This window comes from Vigna unguiculata, chromosome 6 (assembly GCF_037176805.1).
Source record: "Vigna unguiculata cultivar grain cowpea cultivar isolate G323 ecotype 2 chromosome 6, ASM3717680v1, whole genome shotgun sequence".
In the NCBI taxonomy this organism is placed as follows: Eukaryota; Viridiplantae; Streptophyta; class Magnoliopsida; order Fabales; family Fabaceae; genus Vigna; species Vigna unguiculata.
Window position 1 is genome coordinate 20,217,492 of NC_140797.1, and position 6,000 is coordinate 20,223,491.

The following is a 6,000-nucleotide window of genomic DNA, read 5'->3' on the forward strand; positions in this document are numbered from 1 at the left end:
TAATTCTTACAAACTTTATGCCACCAAGTATTGGCGTACTCCAAAAATCCTAAAACTACTAGATCAACTTGTGTTTGATCCTTTACATGATTTTCAATGAAAATTTGATCAACTTTAGCTTCCCAATCAAGGAAGATTTTGGGAACACTTCCACCATAGAACTTAGGAATCTTTGGAGTTTGCTTCTCTTGTGATGGGTTGCGCCTAGAATGCCCTCTTTTCCTAGGCTCTCTTTCTTTCTCCCTAGCTTCAAGCCTTTGAATGTGCTCTTGGATTCTTAGGTCACTTTGCTCCTTGTCTTTTCTCAATTGTTCAAAGGCCTCCTTCCTAGACAACTCCAAATCCCGAAGCAATCTCATCAATGTATTGTTTTTGTTTGGTGTAGGTGCATTTGATGAACTTGCCATGATTCCTACAACAAAAACACTCAAATACGAGACAAAATAAATGGATTAGAGGTTAGAAAACATGAAAACCGAGACCAAATCCAACCCAAAATGTAACCCAAGTGTTTAGATCACTCTCCCAAAGTAACAAGGCAAGGCTAGCACTCAAAATCCACCAAAGGAGTGAAGCAAACACTTTTAAAAACTTGTTCAAAACCTTTCAAATGCAATACAAGTGATTCGGCCACAACATCCCAAGAGTTTCAAGAAAAGAAAACTACTAAGACAAAACAAAGAACACCTAGTGACAAGCAAGAAAAGCACAAAAACAAGGAAAGCTAAACTCTAAAGAAGAAAAGTTTGAGACAAAACTTTTAACAAGACTAAAACAAGAAAAGCACATTTTAAAGACTCTATGGAAAGCACTTGACAAGCATCTTCAAGTCTTAAATCATGCATACACCAAGAAAGATCATAACCAAGTTAAAGCATGGAACTAATTAGCCAATATCACCCAATTCTCAAGTATGAAAAACTAGTAGCATAACACCTAGTGAAAAACACACTTTTAGTTCACAAAGGAGCAAGGTTGCTCTCGGTTTTTAGGCAAAAATTGGTGTAACATTTTCTTCTTTCCACAACTAGTTTCATAAAATGGTGAGAAAGAGTTTTAGGTGGCTTGGACACTTAGTTCCTCAAGTTTTAGGCCAAAATCAATTTCATGGAGCATACATCAAGCAAGACATAAAGTGAATGCAATATTCAAATACTTGGAAAGACAAGAATAAGAAAACTTCAAGTTAACATATGACATATGACTCAAGCAAAAGTTAGGCACATTTAAAGACTCAACATGACATACACAAAGACACAAACATGTAGCTATCATGCATTTAAACTCATGGATTTGAGGCTCAAAGAGTAAGCATCAAAAGACATGTTATCCAACCACATTTAGGAGTAAAAGAGTCACAAAGCCGAAGCCAAAATTTCCACAACATAACCTGAAAACGTTGTTTTTCGTATTCTCGGCAGCTCTGACCTTTGCTCACTCATTTGATCATAACTCTCTCCACAAAACTCCAAATGCGTTAATTCTTTTTTTGTTGGAAACTAGACTCACAGAGCTTTCTTTTGATATAAATAACGTTACTTTTGGACCACTGAGCTAGCTGCAGTATTTTTTTTCAAAAACTCACACGTTGCTGCCAGCACTGTTTTTATTCCGACCATTCAAAGATAGCTACACAAGACAAGGTTAGAACATGAAAACACCATATTCAAGGACAACCAAAGCTCTAGATACCAAATGATGAAGGATTATCTTGTTCTTTTTTAAGATTATTGAATATGTATGAGTTGATTAAGAAAGCTAAGTGGAATCCCCACTGGACATTAAGATAGCAAGCTATCTAGATGTGAAGGTTCCTTTCACAAAGCTCAAGAGAACAAGATGATGGGTTGATTCAAAACAAAAAGGAAATGGAAAGCACATAAACCATAGAAAACCAAGAACAATTAAAGGAAGAAGAAAACATAAAATGGAAAGGAAAGAAATGGTAAAAATGTGAGAAGCACGCCACTACAAGGCTAGGCTAGAAGCCATGGCAACCTTGAAGATGAGTGGATGTGTGCCGCCACTTGCTATGCAAGATAAGGCTTAGAAGTATTCACTCCCAAGGGAGGAAACTCTCACAAATGGTTGAGACACAAGAGTGTTTTTACTTCAAAATGTTCAACCCTTTTACATGTCTAGGAGCACCCCTTATATAGAAGAGTTTAGGTGCCTCTAAACAAATAAAAGATACTTAAGGATGTCTCTACAAAACCTAACCCTAGCTTCTAAAAACTAGGTCAAATAAGGTTACAAAAAATGAAAGACAAAAGAGCTAACTATGGTGTGTGCAAGGCTAATTTCGTTCTAGCATAAAAGGAGACAGAATGTGTCTCATATGTCTCCAAAATGTGGCTAAAGTGTGCTAAAAACAAAGGAGACCAAAGGTACATAGGTACACTTGCTTCATCCTTTTACTTTATGCTTTATGCCTTTGCTTTACTCTCTCCTCCACATCATTTATGCTCCCCAATCACCATGCGCCACCTAGCATTGCTTTCTTACTCCTAATTAACCTACAAAGCAAGTAAACATAGATTAGCATGTTGGCTTAAGTCAAGTCAACTATAGTCAACAAGTCAAACCTAATCAAAGGTCAACAAGTCAACTAAAGTTGATTCAACTAAGTCAACTTAGGGAATAAAAAATAACAAACACAAATGAAAGGGATGAAGGATTAGTGAACTTCCTTTCTAAACATGCTTAGTCTTCGTAAGCATGTGCCTCTATCCTTGGTTGGGGTCAATCCTTCATCAGACAACTTAGCAACTCTCTAGTTTTGGCAAACACCGTCATCCACCACATCTCTCATTGTTCCTTTCTTTTATTTTCTTTCCTTCATCATATTATCATGTATTTCATCAAAGCCATGGACGGCTAAGCTTTAAGGGTTGATTCCACTGTAATTTCTTAACTGGATTTTGAGGTTAGATGAATTAATTTTTTTGTTCTTTTGAATATTATTGTGGTTTTTGTTTATCTATGTCCTTTGCTTTTTAATTGAATAGAAAATAATGATTTTAACACTAGTGCAGAAAAAGCCTATTACATCGGTTATTGTGGACTTATTACATCGGTCATACCACCGATGTAATATTTCCCGATGTAATAAGTGTTTGACATATTACATCAGTTGCTCGACCCGCTGTAATAGCTATAACATATTACCTCGGTGCAACTTTAACCACTGTAGGTGGGGTGTATTACATCGGTTATGGTCACAACCGATGTAATAGAGAGATGTTTTTTTTTTCAAAAGTCAGCTTGTTTTGGGAACTATCCAATAACCTGTAAAAGTCACAAAAAGCCAGATTCCAAACAATTCAAATTTTTGTTTCCTAAGATACAATCATTTACTAAATCCTATAAAAACTATTATGCTAAATGTTAAGGCTACAAAATACCTTACATATCCAAAATAAAACATTTCTAATGGCTATCAAAACTAGTGTTTTAGCCTCAAAAAATATCTTGCCCATTCCTTGCGAATATCTTCAATTTTATCTTTACCCAATGGCTCGACTCCATCAAAAACCTGAAATATAGAATATATTAATTATGGTGTATCATAGGATGCAAAGTTAGTCATCAGTAATTGAATCAACTCTTACATCGGCCAATGAATCAACAATGGTAGCACGAGCTATAGTCCACATCCAATGCATAACATAGTATCAACACTCAAAGCTTCCACGTTGCCTATTGCACTAATATATGAAATTTATGCAATTAATATATGAAGAACTAAGACATTTTAGTTGATAATATGTAGATTCAATGCAAAATATACCTTAGGATAAATCCAATCCAGATGAGATGAAGATGCAGTGGATTTACCATCCAAGACACCACTTACATTAATAGCACTAAAATAAAAGTCATTAGTAATTTACAATATAATCATGATAAAACACATTACATTTTTAATGAACACATACCAATGTTACATGTCTTCCTACCATGTTTTAGTTGATGATAACTTGTGTTTTCTTCACATATCGGACAAGCATAATGTCCCTTCACACTATAACCGCTCAAGTTTCCATATGCCGGAAAGTCATTGATTGTGCAAAATAACAAAGCTCGCAGATTGAAATTCTCATTTCCATGTGCATCAAACACCTCCACTCCTTCATCCCACAACAATCTCAAATCTTCTATTAATGGAGTAAGGTAAACATCAATATCATTACCTAGTTGCTTTGGTCCTGATATCATCATGGATAACATCATGTATTTTCTCTTCATAGACAACCAATAAGGCAAGTTGTAAATGATCAACAAAACACGCCACGAACTATGCTTGCTACTTAAATTACCGTAAGGATTCATCCCATATGTTGCAAGACCAAGCCTCAAATTTCTTGGATCACTCCCAAACTGTGGATAGAGAGTATCAATTTTCTTCCATTGAGGTGAGTCAGCTACGTGCCGTAACAATCCATCACTCTTTCTTCCATTTGCATGCCAAACAAATTTTTTTGCATCATTAACATTGTCAAATAAACGTTTAAATCGTGGTATGATTGGAAGATACCATAACACTTTTGCAGGAGGACCCTTCTTCATGTTATCTTCATCCACGTCATCATCCTTCACTTTGAATCGTGAAACCCCGCATCTTGGACACTTAGTCAATGTTTCAAACTCCTTTTTATATAATATACAATCATTTGGACAGGCATGTATTTTCTGGTACTCCATACCCATCGGACATAGTATCTTCTTTGCCTCATAGTGTCGGGTCGGTAACATATTCCCCTCTGGGAGCATTTCATGCAATTATTCAAGCAATTCAATGAAACTTATATCGATCCACCCATTTCTTGCCTTGATGTTAAATAATTTTAATATTGCTGACAAACGCGTGAATCTTGTACAACTGGGATATAAAGATTTTTCTGAATCATCTTTCAACGAATCATACACTTGTGCGTTTTTAAAATTGTCTTCTCCAATATCATCAATCTTATCCTCCATACGATCTTCATGATATACATTTAACTCTTCAGATTGAAGTATGCTTGAGAGATTTACAACTTCACCATGCCAGGTCCACGTTCTATAACTCTTTAAGAAACCGTCACAAAGGAGATGTTCTCGTATCAACTCAATTGATTGTCGTCTAACATTCAAACAATTAACACAAGGGCAGTAATATTTTCCATTCACGAGTGTTGCATTTCGCCGAGCAAATTGAAGAAACTCTTCAACGCCATTCTCATACACATCAGGGATTCGACTAGCATGCACCCAACTTTGATCCATTACTACACAACAAAAAAAGCTTGTTTATACTGGCATTCAATATTCCCCAACTGTCCAAATGAATAGTTAAAGTTTATAAAAATGATTTTCTTGATGATTGAAAAACATCTTTAAATCATTGATTGAAAAATACTTCAACTAATTACTAAAAACATTGCCGAGGGTCGGACACCTTCGGACTCAACCAACACGTTCAATAATAACCATAAGCACACATCAACAAATATAATCTTAATTAGATATTCAATTAAGAATTAAATTTAATACCAATAAATATAAGAATTAAAATTATATAAAATTGGAAAAAACTAATCGTTATAACAGATGAAAATTTTTTCCTAATGTGAGAGTGTTTGAACCTTCAGACCACCAAATGCAAGTAAAACAACACTTACACAGCCCTGAACAACCAACAGAGTGTGGCAGCAACAAATGGCAGCCGCGGCGGCAACGACAAGGTGGAGGGAGAGCTACAGCGCGAGGGCCACGGGAGGTGACTAACGGCGGACGGAGCTCCAGCGGTGTGGAGAGGGTGGCAGCAACAAGTGGCAGTCGCGGCAGCGGCGTTTTTCACGAATGACGTCGGAGACCCCTCGACGACGCGGTGTTGCGATGGCGGGAGAGCTGTAGCGCGTGGCCAGCAACAGCGGCAACGACCGTGACGCTCTGACCAAACCGCAACCTCAGAGAAGCGACGAATGGAGGCGCGATTGGTCTGCCTACGAAGGCGAC

General features: G+C 36.8%; 1 pseudogene; it reads right to left on the bottom strand.

Moving 5' to 3' along the window:
- Window positions 1-3,955: 3,955 nt before the first annotated feature.
- Window positions 3,956-5,268, bottom strand: LOC146885647 (uncharacterized; annotated as a pseudogene).
- Window positions 5,269-6,000: the final 732 nt, after the last annotated feature.